This window comes from Lissotriton helveticus, chromosome 1_1 (genome assembly GCF_964261635.1).
Source record: "Lissotriton helveticus chromosome 1_1, aLisHel1.1, whole genome shotgun sequence".
Lineage (NCBI taxonomy): Eukaryota > Metazoa > Chordata > Amphibia > Caudata > Salamandridae > Lissotriton > Lissotriton helveticus.
This window is the reverse complement of record NC_136057.1, coordinates 1,436,429,958-1,436,447,618: the sequence shown is the minus strand read 5'-3', so window position 1 is coordinate 1,436,447,618 and position 17,661 is coordinate 1,436,429,958.

Genomic DNA, 17,661 nt, shown 5'->3' with positions numbered 1-17,661 from the left:
CAACGCGCCCCGCCAGCGACAGGGGCAGGGCAGACCAAAAGGCCATGCTGCCTTTGAGCGCTCGGATGCCCCTGAAGATATTACCCTCCAGGATGTCGATCGGGCGATGATAAATATGCACCCCTAGGTACTTAAAGCAGGCCGGTTCCCATCTGATTACTCTGTGAGTATCCGGCTGGAGGCCATCTCGGCGCACCGGAAACAGGCAGGTCTTAGCCCAATTTACCCGAAGTCCCGACAACTCCCCAAAGGACGTGAGCACCGAATCTGCTCCCGTCAGGGCCGCATCAGCGTCTTCGAGGAAGAGCAACAGGTCATCAGCGTATAGGGAAATGTATTGGGGGCCCAGCGGAGTCTGCAGTCCCCTATAGTAGGCTCCCGTGCGAATCGAGATAGCCAGCGGTTCCACAGCTAGAGCGAACAGCAAAGGGGACAACGAGCAACCCTGCCTCGTGCCTCTTTCCACCGGGTACTGTTGGGACACCAGCCGGCCCGATTTCACTCTGGCCACCGCCGCGGTATACAGTACTTCGGTCCACTTCAGGAATCCCTCTCCTAATCCAAATCTCTCGAGAACTCTGTGTAGGTAGACCCATTCCAGGCTGTCGAAGGCCTTTTCCAGGTCTATCGAGAGAATCATAGGGTTGGGAGCATTCTCGTGCTCCATCTCTAACAGTCTGAAAAGCCGTCGGATGTTCATGGTCGTGTTGCGTTTGGGGATGAAGCCTGCTTGGTCGGCGTGTACCAGGGAGCACATGTGTTCCAGTAACCGCTCGGCTAGGATGCTACTCAAGATCTTGTAATCTACCGTGAGCATGGATAGTGGTCTATAAGAGGCCGGGTCCGTGCCTTCACGACCCGGTTTCAGAAGAGGAAACACCAGTGCTTCCCGTAACTAGCCCGGCAATCTACCCAAGGTCTTCGCCTCCTTGTAAACCTGTAGGAGCTTTGGGGCTAGGATATCCGAGTATGTGGAATAAAATTCCACCGGCAGACCGTCTAGGCCCGGTGTTTTGTTACGCGCCATTCTCTTGATCGCACCCTTGATCTCGCCTAGCTCCACATCACGTCCCAGGGCCTCCGCCTGGACTGATTCAAGAGTGGGGATAGGCAGGTCCCTCAAGAAAGCATCCGTCGGGGAAGTGTCCGGCTGTAACCGACTACGATACAGCCGCTCGTAGTAACTTCGGAAGCAATGAAGGATTTCAGGTGGAGTGTAAACCTCCCCATTCCCGTCCGACCTCATCGCCACGGTGGGCGAAGAGCTCCTAGAAGGGTTAGCGAGCCAAGCTAACAACGCACTCGATTTGTCGCCTTCCGCCAGCGATCTAGACAGGTAGGTCTTATAGTCATAGCTACGTAGTCGCTCAACCTCCACCGCCACTGCCTCCTTAGCCGCTAGGGCCTGCTGCTGAAGCTCCGGGCGGCCAGGGCGGGAAAGCTCAAGGTCACGGAGGACCCGGTCAGCTCTGGCTAGGTCTTCCAGAAGTACGCGGCGCACTCCTACCTTTTGCGTTATGCAATAACCTCTCACCACAACCTTAAAGGCATCCCACTCCGTGGCTCGCTCCGTCGTCGTACCCTCGTTAACTGCAAAATAGCTTGCTATCTTATCTTCCAGGTCTCCGCGAAATACCTGATCCTCTAGCAACTCCGGCCGCAATTTCCAGGAAGGCACACAAGGGACCCCCTGAATCCATCTAAGGTCTATCAACAGCGGGTTGTGGTCAGAGATCGTTCTCGTTAAATATTCAGATCGCACCGCCGTTGTGGCCACCTCCCTAGACCCTAGGAAGCTGTCCAACCTCACATGCAATTCATGCATCCCCGAAAAGTGTGAGTAATCTCGAGTATCCGGGTTATGGGCCCGCCATATATCCGTTAGTCCCCACCCAGTCTGCCAAGTCAGTCTACCCCTTGCCACTCTGTGGGCCGGGGAGTCCGGAAGAGGAGGATGTGATCTATCTAAGTCAACGTCGAGCACCGAGTTAAAGTCCCCACCCATCAGGACAGGTCCCGACAAGTAACGAGCCAGAGAGCCGGACAATGCATTAAAAAAGGCGAGCTGGTCCGTATTGGGCGCATAAATGCAGCAGACGCTCAAATCCCTGCCCCCAAGTTTCCCTGCTAACGCGACATACCTCCCTTCTGGGTCTATGGTGTGATCAACTACCTGCAAGGGTACTCCCGCCCTAATCCAGATCAGCGCGCCCCTCGCATAAGCCGAGTATGAAGTGCAGTATACCTGTCCCCGCCATCTACGCTGTAGCGCAAGTCCCTCGTTTTTATTGAGATGCGTTTCCTGCAGCAGTGCGATCTGTACTCCCCTACGCACTAAATAAGCATGGACCTTGTGACGCCTGGACATGGTGTGCAGGCCCCGTACGTTCCAGGTGACGCATTTCAGGTTTGAGAAATCAGCCATTGTCCCATATCGCATTCATCAGTCTCTCCGCGCACTGCACAGCCAATGGTATATGCTCAACAACAACCTCCCCGATGACGAGTCCCCCCCTCACTGATTGTAACTCAACTTGTAAACATGAACCCCCAACCACCCTCCCCAGAACAGGTTCCAAATTGCAACGTCTAGTCCCCATCCAAACTATAAGGTCCAAGACCTCCCTTCCCTCTATCCTTCCGGTAGTCACCGTAGGCGTGCCTTAAGGGCAGTGTGGGGGGCCTAGCGCCGACGCGGGACCCCTCCGCAGGTCGCAGCGCGGCCGAGCTCCACAGTATCAAAATGTGCCTAAGGGAGTCCCCACAACCCCCTCCCGTAACCATTGACTGCACCATTCGTTCTCCTGAGCCCCCTCGCCCCCCGCGTATATCCTCATCCCCGCAGCCCCCCATCCAGAGCCTCCTCACCCCATATCTTTATTGTTCATCCAGTAGTCCTTCAGCTGTCTCGGGGGTAACCACCGGAAGTCTCACGCTGTCCGTCCCGGAGCCCTCCGTGTCCGATTGGCCCCCACTCTCTCCCGGATCTGAAGGAGCTGCACCGCGCTCCGTCGATGGGCCAGAAATGGAAGAAACCATTTCCAACGCTCCACGTCGTTCTGCCGCAGTCTCCAGCGTGGATGGCCCAGTAGTCCTACCTCTTCGGTGTCGGAACCTCTTCGATCTCCTCGGTGGTGCAACATCCATCGTGGATTGAGATGAAGCCCCGAAACCATCCTTGCCCGCTCTGTACAGTTCCAACCAACCGCATACCTCATCCGGGGTGTCAAAGAACTTGGTGGTGCCATCCACGATGATACGAAGTCGTGCCGGGAACAGTAGGGAGTATTCGATGCCCTCATTTCGTAGTTCTCGTTTGACGGCTAGAAAGGATGACCGACGCCTTTGCGTTTCATAGGTGTAGTCCGGGAAAATGTTCACTCGGCTGTTGTCCACCTGATAAGGACCATTCTGTCTGGCAGCTTGAAGCAGAAGGTCTCTGTCTCGGAAATGGAGCAGCCGCGCCACCACCGGACGGGGAGGTCGGCCCTGTAGCGGGGGTCGGGCAGGTACTCTGTGCGCCCGCTCCAAAGTGTAGAAAGGGGACAAGCCTTCCGGTACCACAGTTGCCCGCAGCCAGTTCTTCAGGTACTCCACCATGTCCCCGCCTTCGATTTTTTCGGGAAGGCCAACTACACGAATGTTATTCCTCCTGTTCCTCCCTTCCGCATCCTCCGCCCGCTTTTCAAGCGCTTCTATGCGGGCCAAGGCGTCCTTCATTGATGCGTCCAGAACCTTCTGCGCCGGCTCTAGTTGTCTCACCGACCCCTCAACTTCCTTCACTCGGTCAGAGAGCTTGCCATGATCCGCTCGTAGTAGACCCAATCCCGTCGCCACCTGCGCAATGTCCCCTCTCAAAGCTGATCTGGTCTCCGTGATCGCCTGCAGGATCTTGTCCAGCTGCGTTTGAATAGGGGAGTCCCCCGGGTTGTCCACACGAGATCGTTCCTCGTTGTCTGGCGGCTCTGCGTCCGATGCCGCCTGGGCACCCCCCTTCGGGCCTTTCGGTTTCCCCATGGTTGGAGGTGCACGGCTGCCAGGCGCCTCTGAGTCGGGGCCGATCGAACTCGTGCCGGAGTCGCTCCCCCCTGTGCGGCCACCAGTCCAGTCAGTAGGCCGGCGGGCGATGGGCAGGGCGGCGCAAGTCCTCGGGGCGCTGATCGCGGCTGTGCTCGGTCACCGTCCGATCAGAAAGCACGTGTGTGCTATCGCACAGGAGACCGGGGGGAGGGCAGCAGCAGAAACGCCACCCCCCAGTGGGCCGGGGTTGTATCCCTGGGCCTCAGGCCCCCTGAAGGTCCCCGCAGGGCCACTGCATCCTCACCCCTGTGCAGCGTTCGTGTGTAGGACTCCCTCCCGCGATTACGGCGGGCAGCATCCTCCAGCGTCTCCCCCAGGCCAGCAGTGCTCCACAGTCCCCCTCGCGCAGCGTCCCGTTAGGAAAGGCGGCCTCACCAATGGGCCCTCCGTCGGCACCTCCTCTCCTCCGTCCGCCGCTCCTCAGTGCCTCGTCATGGGGCTTGTTGCCTCGCAGGTAGGTCAGCCAGGGGCTCAGGGGGGTCCCGCTATGGCTACAGCCGGTCCGCCAGCGTCACTCGGCGAGCTCCGGGTCAGGCGCACACATTGCCCCCGCCGGCGCAAGTTCCAACCTTCTCCCGGCTGCTGTCGGGTCTCGGCGCCCCTCCCCCACGTCTCCGCCGCTCCTCTGATCACAGCCTCGGGCCCCCGGCCTGGAGGACCCCGGGATAACAGGCGATTGTCGCTGTGTCGGCGGGGGTGGGGAACGCCTGATGCGGCAGGGCTAACGCGTTTCTCGGGGGCCTCGGTCGCCCACAATTCAGCGTCGGCGCCAACTTGGGCTCCTCTTCGCCGCCGTCGCCCCTTGACTTTACTCCCCGCCCAGGGGTCCCCGCGGGCCACCAAGGTTGTGGGGGGGTAAGCGGGTCTTCCGGAGTGTGCTGGAGGGGTACTGGTGTCACCAGGGACCCTCCGTGTCAGGATAACAAGGAGCCCGGCCGCAGAGCTGAGACGCTAGGCGACCTCCGCCATCGGCGTCCAAGCCACGCCCCTCCAAACAAATTCAACCATTTGCAAACCTACTCAACATGTATCCTTCCAGCCATCATTTCACTCATCCATCCCTCCATCCACCCTTTTACTCATCCATTATTCATCCATCCACCCTTTCACCCCATCCATCCGTACAGTCATCCATCCACTCTTCCACCCATCCATCTATTCACTCATCTATCCAGACATTTACCATTTCACCCATCCAGCCATCCTTTCACTTACTCATCAATTCACCCAGTCACTCATCCTTCCACCCATTCACCCTTTAAGTCATTCATCCTCCCTTTCTCTCTCCATCTCCTCTCCCTTTCACTTATCCATCCATCCTTCCACCCACCCATCTACTCATCCATTCATGAATCAATCCATTGAACCTATTACTGATCCATTCTTTCACTCATCCATCCATCCGTTCTCTCATCCATCCACCCTTTCACTTCTTCACTCATCTATCCATCCTTTTGTCCATCTACCCCCCTTTCACTCACTCATCAATTCTTACATCCATCCTTTCACTCATCTGTCCATCCATTCACCCTTTCACTTATCAATTCATCAATCCATCCATCCTTTCACTCATTCATCCACCCATTCACTCGCCCCTCATCTACCCTTTCACTCATCCATCCATCCTTTCACCCACCCATCCACCCTTTACCCATCCATCTACCCTTCCACCCATACATCCATCTATTTACCTTTTCTCTCATCCATACTTCCACTCATTCACTCATCCATCCATCCTTTCTTTTAATATCTATCCATTCACCCTTTCGTTCATCCATTCACTAATCCATCAAGCCGTCACACATTCCTTCACTTATTTACTCACCCACCTTTTCACATTGAGCTGAGCCTTTGTCGGCAGAGCTGCAGACAGAAGAAGCCCATCAAGAACTTCACCTTGCTGTAGTTCCTAAAGCAAGGGGTGGGGTGGGGTGGGGGAGAGTTTACTATGTCCCTGCACATGGGCAATCTGAAAACGTAGAAGCCATGAGTCATGCATGATGCACAGTGCCAGGACGTAAGGTGACTGTGACATGGTGTTGTTTCCAGGGCTTTAAGTGGTGTAAAAAAACGGTGGGGTCTCTTCAAAGGGGGGTGTTCGATGTAATTCAGTACGTGTTTTAAAACACCTAGGCTAAAAATCTGTGCTTAGCATCACTATGCTAAGCACAGAGATTTTTAGCCTAGGTGTTTTAAAACACGTAACCACCGACTGGTATTATGTTGTTTCTGTCATTGCATCCAGATATATAATACAGCAAGTATCATTACACCAACAAAAAGCCAGGACTATTGGCTTTGTCAATGGTTGTAAGTTGCTTAAAATAAAAAAAAGCAGCAACCATGGCTTCCTTGAATATTATATTGAAAATGTGTCAGTTCTAAAATGATGAAACAGTAAAAGAACTATAACCTGTTCTTTTTTACTTGTTTCACAGGCTTCCTTATATAAACTGTTTTCTCACGTCGCAGCATGGGCGTTTTACCTTTTATCCATCTAACAGAAAGCCCTGCTGTACCCTGAGGCAGGAGGGGGCCGCCACATGCTTTAACAGCACAGACTGGCTCATTGTCATTCTGTATGTGGCAATCAGCGGCATACTGAATGACAATGAGCGGGTGGGGCTGCTCTTGTGCTCTAGGAGGAGTTCGGGGCGCCCCCATCAAGGGGCTACAGCTTCTTGCAGGGGAGCAGTGCTGCTCCCTGTGATGGCCAAAATTACAGACAAAATGCATCCGTAAGAGGGATCCTGACGGACAACGGATGTGAGGTCCTAATTACGGACTGTCCATGAAATTTACGGATGGTTGGTCACCCTAGCCCCATGATACACTGACTACACTGATGATTCAGCTCTTTCCTTCTCAAGGGAAACCCTGCACGCCGCACTCCCACCTCCTCTTGAAAGGCACTCTGTGCAGCATCCTTAGCACATCGATAATAAGAGCCTTACTTCATTATTAGACATACGACAAGTAGCCGGCCTCAACTCTTCGTACAGCTGCAGTACCAAGGATGGGATTACACAGAGCCTGATGCGCACGCATTCAAAACCTTTTTGAAGAGGTTGGCCGCTGTGTGCCTGTCTGACTTAAGCTGTGTCGTGGTGAGGCTGCCGCAAATAATGCTGCCCTACTAGGATACTGCAATTTCTCAATACATGCAAAATGAAGGAATTAACACAAACACTAGGTCATTGAGTGACGACCGCTGAATTTTCAGACTGCTGACGCGGAACACCTAAATGAGAATGTTGACAGAGAATACGTATATTTTCTCACTCATTCTCCTATACATTCTTCTGAATGAGTTAAGCACTCCATACCTGCCAACTTGAAGACCAATCTCACCCTATGAGGAGGGGGCGAGGGGCGGGACTTCGTGCAGAGAAATACCTATGAGGCACTTTTGAACCCCACGCTGCCCCCAAGCCCCCTCCTCCCAACAAAAAAAAGGTTTCTGACGTTGGTGTCGATGGCCTGGAGTGTTTTCACACTCTAAAATTGATCTCGGCAGTTCAAAGACCCCCAAAACGGTCTGAAAACTACTGTTTACAGTGGTTTTCAGCTCTTTTTTCCTGCTGCCACCGTGTGATATCAGCTCCTCAGTGGGAGACAGTGTGATGGGAGCAGATATTGTGTGTCACACGGTGGCACCGTGTGAGTTGGCAGGTCTGGCACTCATTCTAGAGATCTGTCTTTAAGCTACATACCACTCACACCTTAAGTGTACATGTTCTGTGGGCGATGAAAGCTCGTACAACTCTGCCCTGCTGGATCTGTTCTGCGGGAAATGGAACACTGCACTTTCTGCCTTCTGTGAGAGAGGGAAGCTTGCTTTGCTACTGCCTTCCTGTCCCTTTTCTGTGAGGGAGTGAAGCTTACACTGCTGCTGCCTCATTTGTACCTGTCCTGTGATGGGAAAAGCTTGTGCTGATGCTACCTTTGCCCTTCCTGTCTTCTAAAAGAGGGAAACTTGCACAGTCTCTGCCCAAGGTGTATCTGTTCTATTAAGAGGGGTGTTTCCAATGAAGTTGCCCCATCTCATAAAAAAATGAAATCTTGAATGCACACACATTACCAGTCCAGGCCAATCAGAAGCTTATACTGGATCAAGGGTACAGTTAGTAGTAGGGCCCTAACACAAAGACCCTGGTTTCTATCGCAGCTTCCCAGCTTAACCAAATGGTGTGGCCCTGGGCAATTACTTTTGATCATCGCATCTGAGTGCACCTTGAAATAAACCAGTTCAGGATGCACACAGTACACAAACTTCTCATGTATATAGTTTAACAGACCATAATGTAGCTTAATCTATAGCAACAATAAAGTCCTTGTATAGGAGGCACAAGACAACTGATTTGCCTTTTGAGTCAGTGATAAAATCGCCAACAGGGCTGAACGGGGAAAGAACACGATATATATCCAGTATCTGAACTGCACAATGCCTGTTAACGAAACCTGGTTCCAATCCCAGCATCCGCGCTAGAGCATACAGTGTTACCCTAGTAAATTACTTTTCCTCACTGTGCCTCCTTTTCAATGATCTTTACATTTGAGAGCACCTTGAAATTGTACAGGATGTTCTCTGTACAACAACCTATATTGTGTATAGTTTAACAAACCTTAATGTTACTCCATAATGATGCTCTTTTGCTCTTTACTTGAATACTACCTGTTTAAGCCTATCTTGATTCCATAGATGTAACCTACATGATTCTTGTATCATGGACGATGCTTATCATTTTGCTTAATTTTGCTCTTCACTGTCACTTTAATGGGCAGAGGCTTGTGTTGTGCAGTCTTCCGCTGCTCCTGCTGACGTTTGTACTTTCACCCCCAAGTGTACTCATGATCGCCTGTTCCTAATCTTTGTAAATAGATTGTTTATCTCTGTAAAGCGCTCTGATACCCTAACGGGTCACGTTTGCGCTCTATAAAACACTAAATAAATACTTTTATAAAAAATGGCTTTTAGAAGAAACCAGACAACTTTAGTCATTAATAAAATTGTCACTGCAGAAAAGGTGTGGTTCGCTAATTTTTAGTAAAGGGAATTTAGTGCAGTGGTATAATCTAAGGTGCTAAAGTGAAGCAATCCAAAGTACTTTTTCATGTAAAAGTTATAAATAAAGTGGCAGTCATTGATATTTGCAGTGGGGCGAAGGTCCAGGCTAAGCTAAGTGCTGTTCTCCACAACCTTCTCAGAGCAGTTTTTTTAACATACAGGCTTCAACACGGATGGGTCCATGGTGAATTATGGGAACTGGCCATCAGCGCCTCTCTTCCACTGCCCTCTTGACACTGGTATCAAGGTAGGAGATGCTTTAGTGTTGGGCACCCGGTTTGCATCCTCAAGGCCTAGGCACATCTATTGTCCACACCCAATAAGTTGCAAGTGTGGCTTGGCATTTTGGACATTGCCTGTTTCATAGCAACGGCTGGGAGAATCATGACTCGCCATGCAAAACATACTGCACATGTGGACATACTCACCAACAATTTGTTGAGAGACCTCGTCAAGGGGTGGGACCTCAGGAAATTCGTCCCATCGCCTGCCCCCTTCTGAAGCGGGTGAACATGCTCTATGAAGCAGGGATTATGTTACAATATTTGATTCAAGAAACCTGTATTCCGGGGGAAGACAGCTAAGCCCATAGGGGCGGTATACAACCTTTACAACGCAACTTTTACAACGCACTACCATTACAACGAAACTTTTACAACGCAACATCCATTACAACGCATGCATTTACAACGCAGTCATTACAACGCATGACACTACAACGCACACCACTACAACGCACACCACTACAACGCATGCCATTACAACGCAGTCATTACAACGCATACCATTACAACGCATAACATTACAACACATAGTACCCTTACACTATCCAACACTTACCCTACTGTTGCACCCCCTGGAGTTAGAATAGTAATTTTTACCCCTACACTATCCAACACTTACCTTACATGCAATGCAATGTAATGCGTTGTAATGGTATGTGTTGTAAATGTAGTATGCGTTGTAGTGGAATGCGTTGTAAAGGTAGTTTCAAAGAATTCGTTGTAATGGCATGCGTTGTAATGGTGTGCGTTGTAATGGATGTTGCGGTGTAAAAATGCGTTGTAAAGGTAGGCGTTGTAAAAGTATGCGTTGTAACGTCATACATCCCCATAGGGGCATATTTGAGCACTGAAATATGTTGATGGAAAAGAGAAGTAGGGTCTGTTGCTTGGCCCTCCTGTTTTTAATGTTGTGGTAGGGAGACACCAGTAGAACATATTTTTAGTTCACCCACGTGCAACTTTAATGTAGGTCTGACAATTTAATAAAGGGAGAACGTAAATGTCTATATTAGTGACATCACCTCGACAAGAGAAGCCATATGTGAGGAAATAGGGTGTAATATATGGTGTGGTTATGCAACCTCACTGTGTAATACACTTACCAACCCCTTTAGAACCAGTAGGTTTCTTTCGTGAAATATTTACCTCAACCCTGGGTAGCTGTATCTCTGAGAAGTCAAGCTTACACAATGTGTTAAGCATTAAAACAGCGCCAAAACAATTGATGGATAAATACATGACACACTAAAGGAATTATACACCAATTTATAAAAAAATTGATTTTTTAAAATATATTTTAGATACCAGAACAAGAAGATCCATTGGAGAGTTCCTGAGATACAGATTTTACAAGGTATAGTAAATATTCACTTTTACACTGAACCCCAAACAAGCATTGACAAATTCAATGAGCATTACATACTTTTTTCCCCCAGGAAAAATGTAGGTAAGTATCAATGGGATTACTTCCAGTTACTTTAGGTGACCAACTCTGGCAGGGAGGCAGTCAAGAGGACCAGCAAGGCCCCCAGGAACAGTTACCTTGGTGGAAGAAGCAGTCTTCAGTCACTTTTATCCTCTTGCTATAGGTTTTATGGAAGTGCTCCTGATGCAAGAGATACAGGGTGCTGAAGATGCTCAAGGATTCTGTGGATACAATGCTGTGGACGGAGGTCTTTCTGTGGCTTCTACTCAGCCCACGAGTGGAGTGAGATGTCCTGGCCACAGTTGTCAATGCCACATGAAGTCCTCTCATTCCTGGTAGAAGTTCAGTTGCCATGGTATTGCGGTTACAGCCAAATCCTTCCATGGGCGATAACTTCTCTTCTGGACGACCAAGCTGTACACCAATGACTTTCCTGGGTCCAGCAGAATCAGGTGCAACTTTGAGCGTTGGGCCCTAGGAGCCGCAGTCCGTGCAGGTAACAGCGGTGGGCCCTTGTAAGGGGGGATTTCAAGGGACGATGCAGGGGGAAAATTAATTATTTGGATTTTTTTCTGCATCATCCCTCGAAATCCCCCCTTATTCAGCCCCATCGCTGTTACCTGCACGGACCGTGGCTGGGTCCTAGTCTCTGATGCTGCACGGGGGCGAGTGGCAGTGATGCAAAGATCTGAGCTGCCAACTTGCCCCAGCAAGTTCCTTCAGCTGTTGTGGCCGTGTGATGCCAACAGAAGGTCAGCCACCTGACATTTGGATCTCTTGCTTTGGCTGGGCTCAGGAAACAACTTCTCCATGAGCCAGACCCAGCATGCACAGTCCCTTCTCCTTTGCTTGCTGCTATGTTCAGCAGGTGCAGTCCACATCGTTGTAGTCTCTCTTCATCAAGTCCTTGGTGCAGCAGGGCAGTCCTTCTTTGATCCTCTTCTCCAGTCTAACGGGATCTGAGTTCTGGGTGCCTTTTTATGCCCAGAGAATGCCCTGGAGTGGACGCCATCAGTAGCCAGTGGGCTACTAGGTTTCCTCTCTCCCAATGGTGGGATCTGGCTGTCTCAGAATTCTGCCCACTCCCAACAAGCCAGGACCCTTCTCTCTGTGTTTAGAGCTCCCTAGCCCAACCCAGATGTGTGGCTGCCAAGGGGACTGCAAGCCCCTGAGCAACTGGTTTGGCAACGGGTTTTCCCTCTCCTGGCTGCTTGTCAGTCTGTTTACCTGTCTCCTAAACAATAGGTCAGCCCCTCTCCCAAGTGTTCACCATTTGCCCTTCAAAGACAACTTTTTCTTTTTAAGTTTGCCTTTTAGGCCAACACCCGTGCAGCTACCTGCCAGGAGGAGGTGACACCTACTCTAGTGACAGGCCTCTATTGTTACCTTTTGTGGGAGTTGTTTTCACATCTCCCGAGGTTGGACAGCAAGATGTCTCAGGGATAGACCTCGTGTGCAACCGTAAACTGGCACTAGCATTCTTGCGCAACCAAAGTGGCAGCTTGTAAAGTTGTACTTTGTCCGCCATTAACATTAAGTTTGATTCAACCTATAAATCGAATTAATGCACTGAATCATTTGATACCTCACAGTACCAACTTTAGTAGTACCCTTTAGAACAAAAGAAGTGCAGAGATCTCAGTCTGTAACCCTGTACTTGCCAATAGGGCTACTAGCCTCTCCATGGTAAAATCAACAAGTTAGGGGTTTTATTGCTGGATCATGTAAAAGTACATGTGCCACCTTTTAAAATACGGTACAAAAGGGGGTGGTGATGGACGGAGCATCTGAATCAATCAAACACTCACACCCAGTCAAAAGATCTGGGTTTAATCCATCACCGTTCTTTAGCCCACTCTGCCACCCCAGTTCAGACATGGCTATATGCAATTCTTTTAAAATACAGCACCCTGCCAAAAGGCTTCACAGGCATACCTTAGGGATGACTTACATATATTAAAAGGGGAGGAATGGGGTAGCCATTACCTTAAATGGCAAAGTAGAGTTAGCAGTTCAAACTGTGCTTTCAATCTGCAGTGACAGACTGCGACCCATGTTTTACTTGATCCCACTCAGGGTGGCACAACAAACACTGGAGTCCCTGAGTGGATACTCTAAAATACAGCCTTTGGATACCCCTTGTACCATATACCAAAGACAAGTAAGTTAGCCTAAGCCAATTGGGTATAAGCCAATTAAGCATACTCCATTTTAAGGGTCAGAGCACATGCCCTAAGTCCTGATTATCAGGCTCGTACATTTGGGAGTCATAACACCAGCACCTAGTAGTAAAAATGGAGGCAAAAGTGAGAGTGAACCTGCAAAAAGCCTGTTTTCTTACACCATAGCTGGCAAAATGTACAATCAGTGAACACTAGTACTCTTGAATGCTTCCCAGTGCAAGATATGGAATCCACTGATAAAGCATGACATACTGGGTAGGTAAACACCAGCGTATGTGAGTACATAAATGTATAGTAATTCCACAAGGTACATGGCTGTTTCTTGCAGGAGTTTTGTACTTCTTGTATGTTTGTTAAAATCGTACAACTGTCCTTTAACGTCTTTCACGCCCTCTTTAGTGTGTTAGCTACCTGTGTTCAACCTGTCTTGTGTATGTGAGAGAATGAGTGTATCCTCATGAAATATGTGAGCAGGGTATACTTTTTGTTTTACATGTGGAACAAATAGTTTTTGAAAAGGAGTTGTCCACGTTTTGAAACCTAGTCGACAAGTGGCTCCACGTCATGTGTAACACATCCAGTCAATATTGGCATTTTACCCAACACAACTTTGCACACTCTGGTTTTGAGCCCATAATGAAACAGTTAGAAGCAAAACTAACAGCCCAACAATGCAACATGCACTTGGCTGAAAGAAATACATGTTCATATACTGTGCTCAAGTGTCAAAGCCAGAGTTGTGAAATGCAAAATAAAATGTAGTATCTGGCTGTCTTTTTTCTTGTAGGCAGTTACAGGTTAGACAGCCCAGTGGGTGAGCGGGCGTAGACAGCCTTTCAAATGCAAATGAGAGCACCTCCTTCTAATGGGCAATCATTAAAACTCCTTTGAAAACGTGCATGCTAAAAAATCTTATTTATCAGAACAGTGAGAGCGTTTGCAGTTAGATATATCTAGAGTCACAGGGAAAGGAAAATGAATGACTTGTAAACTCTGCTTCTCCAGCTCATCCTCCCTTGGAGTTTTTGTGATTTAGGTGGCGTATTTACAACACCACTGTGATGTGTCTTGCACTGAACAATTGCAGCACATTCTGCAGGTGCTTCCTCGCGAGGGCCGCCAGAGTGTGCAACAACGTGTGAATAAACAAGATGGCGGAGACTCCTTGTGTGAGACAGAGACAAACATAAATTGAAGCATGTCGACCAATGTCATGTTGAATGCTAATACTTTTTGTAAAGCGCGACTGATAGTTAAAGGTGAGCCTCCTGCCGCTAGGATCAGCCAAACTACATAAGATTGCGGATCAAAAACAGTAAAGTATCAAAACAACCAAATCTTCAGTTTCTTGCTGAATAATGGTTTAAAGATGGAACACTTTTTGACCAACAGCCAGCGCAGCTCCCTGAGGTAGGCAGTCATCAATGTTCTAGAAGGCAGCTCAGGGTGAGATATGGTGCTGCGTTTTGGATTATCTGGAGACAATGTATACGGAAGTCAGGTATAGACCGGTACTCACTGGAACTGAACACTGGCACTTCTGAATTTTCTGCCCTTAATCACTGGAACCAGGGCTTTAAGTGGGATGAAAAACTGAGGGGTCTCTCATTGGGGCGTGGGCGGTGTTATTAAGGGCGTAGCTTAAAACACTTAAGTTAAAAATGTGTACTCCTGGCTCTGTCCCACTGGTATTTTGCTGCACTGTCCATTCATCCAGATATATGACACAACATGTAACATTGCACCTACACAAGCCAAGGCTACTGGCTTTGTCAATGGTTGTACATTGCCTAAGATAAATAGGCAACAACTATGACTTTGTTGTATATAATAGAGCAAATGCTTACATTGCTGTTGGCGAGGTTGTGGCTAAGGCTAGAGTTGCTGCCTTTCAAACTGAGAAAGCAGGTTCGAGCCTCACGTCGGCTCAGTGACCATCCTATAATTCAAAACATGAATATGTCCTTGTGAAATGTAAGTGGTGCTAATGTTTGCGCTATGTAAAACTGAAAAATGAGTCTCTTTGAAGTTACGTCAAAAGCAGTGAATGATGCAGAGTTAAGATTTTTTCCCTCTACCCTGCAGGCAAAAATGGAGAGTCCAATAGGGACCTGTCCCGGCACCTGCTTTTAGAAGCTCCCAGTGCTGATCACTGGCAGGACCTGGCCCACTTAACCGGAACTTCTCCTTGGCCAAAGAAAAATCTGGACCAGTTCTCATGGGGCGGCAGGGCAAGCTCAGTGGAATATGTGTGTACAGCAGCGTAGGTGCTGCTGAACAACCGAAAAGACTTTGGGGCATATTACCAAGCAATAGCGATAATTATCGCTATTGCTTGGTTAGAGACAAAAATTTACCGGTAAGCTGCGGCGATTTTTATCGCAAATAAACCTTGGTATTACCAAGGTTTATCGCAAATGCGATAAAAAACGGCCGCAATGCATGAATATCGCTGAAAAGTCAGCGATATTCATGCATTACCGAGCTAATGCTCTTAGCCATGTTATCGACCTCCCATTGGATAACATGGCTAAGAACTGCTCAGGGCAGGTGTTAGCTTTTGGAGATATTCGCGCTTAGCGCGAATATCTCCAAAAGTTGGTAATAGGAGATAGCGATGTTAGCGACTGTTTCCAGTCGCTAACATCTTGGCACGCCCACTTTGCATGTCATTAGTGATAAATATCACTGACATGCAAAGTGGGGCCCAAGATGGTCGCTATCTCCTACTAGCTGTCGCTAACTGGTGTTAGCGAGAGCTAGGTAATAGGGAGATAATTTTATCTCCGCTTTCTTGGCTTTTAAAGCCCAAAAAGCGGAGATAAACCCCCTTGATAATATGCCCCTTTATCTCTGCTTTCATCAGGGGCGTAACACAGGCCCCTGCAGCCCCCGCGGGGAGGGGGGCCCTCACCCTCCAGGGGGCCCCGTCAGCACCGCACTTCTGCTAGAGAGCTCTAGATTGAGTCCAGAGGGGGGCCCTTCACGTGCCCTGCAGGGGGGCCCCTTCAAGGTTCGTTACGCCACCGGCTTTCATGCAGCACTCTGAAAATAGAGTGCCATTCTACCCTTGTATTGTGCTACTGCTGAATAATTCAGCGGCGGCTCGTATTTATATACATTAATTCAGAGCTGCCGGGCCGTTTGGGAGGAGCGTGCGTCACACTGTGATTAATGGCACAGGGTCCAATCAGGTCCAGCGGAGTCAATCACACTATGGTATGTAAGCAGGGCTTGCTGACAGCCATGTCACGCGACTCGCGGGAAATCTAAGTGAAGACTACATGATAGTATGGCAGAGTACGCCAGCCCCTGTTTGTAGCCAGGTTGAGGTGGTAGGTGGTGCTAGTGACAGTAGGGCAGAGAGGGTGGAAATCAGGGCACAAGTCGGGGGTACACGCGGGTGGACGGCGTCCACCCACTTTTTTTCACAGAGAAGTTGGGCCCCTCTTAAAAAGATGCTGAATTCTTCCAAACACCGGGACACTTTCAGCAGCGCCTGCACCCTGTTATCTGCTTTCGACCCGAACAACGTGCAGTTTTTTTTTCTTATTTCAGACTCCTGCTGAACCCATAACAAAGGCCGAATTTGAAGGGCCATCAGAACTCCTTTTGTTTGAGTCTCCTGGCTGGCAGCAGGCAGGAGCCTCACTCCTAGAAGCAAATGCAGCAAAGGGGAAATAAAGGCTCACGCCTTGTTAGCACTTCACACATACTTAAGAGAGGCAGCTTTTCACTTTGTTCAGTCCCTGTTTATGAGCTTTACATGCACTGGAAGAATGTCAGATGTGTTGATCTTTACCAGTATTTGCACAAAATAAATAGCATTTATATAGCGCTTATTGCCCCTGAGGAGGTGTAGTAATAATTTAAATATCACTATTTTTGTCTTTTAAACCAATATGGGTAGAGGAAGCTTTACGCTGACAAAAGGCAACATTGGTTTATGTGAAGCTTACAAAAGTGTGAATCTTCTGCCTAAATCAGGAGGTTTACAAGTATACTCGAAATGTACTCATGATACACCTGCTAAACATATATGTGAGGGCTTAAGATCTGACGTCCCTTCTTGTGATGCCACTTCCTGTGATGTCACACGCTGTGATGTCACACGCCGTGATGTCACGTGCCGTGATGTCAAACGCTGTGATGTCAAGCGCCCTGATGCCACTTGCATACTTATTAATTAGGTGAGTCCCCCTACTCCTTTTTTTTAGGACTTGTGCCCTGGTGAAAATCGAAGTTTAGCAAAGTGGACATCAGGAAATGTAAGCATTCCTAAAAACAATATTGAATGTTTTGTGTGCGTGCATGTCTGTCTCTGTGCTTGTGTGTGCATGTGTGAGTGTTGTCTGCAGTGTCCACCACAGCTGATATATATCTGCCAGCCGATAAGCTCTGCATTACCACAGTCCTGCCATGGATCACACATTGCAGGGTTCACTTGTAGTACGTGCAAGGCCCCCTCTGTCTCTCAAGTGAGGATCTGATTTTTCCGCACTGTCTCAACACAACTGTATTTTGTTTTGAAGAGGCCATTTTCTCTTGTAGGAATGGGGTGGCTCTGCAAGAGGTACAGGTGTGCGAGCCCAGTCAGAGCCGAGCCAAGAGTCTGGATTG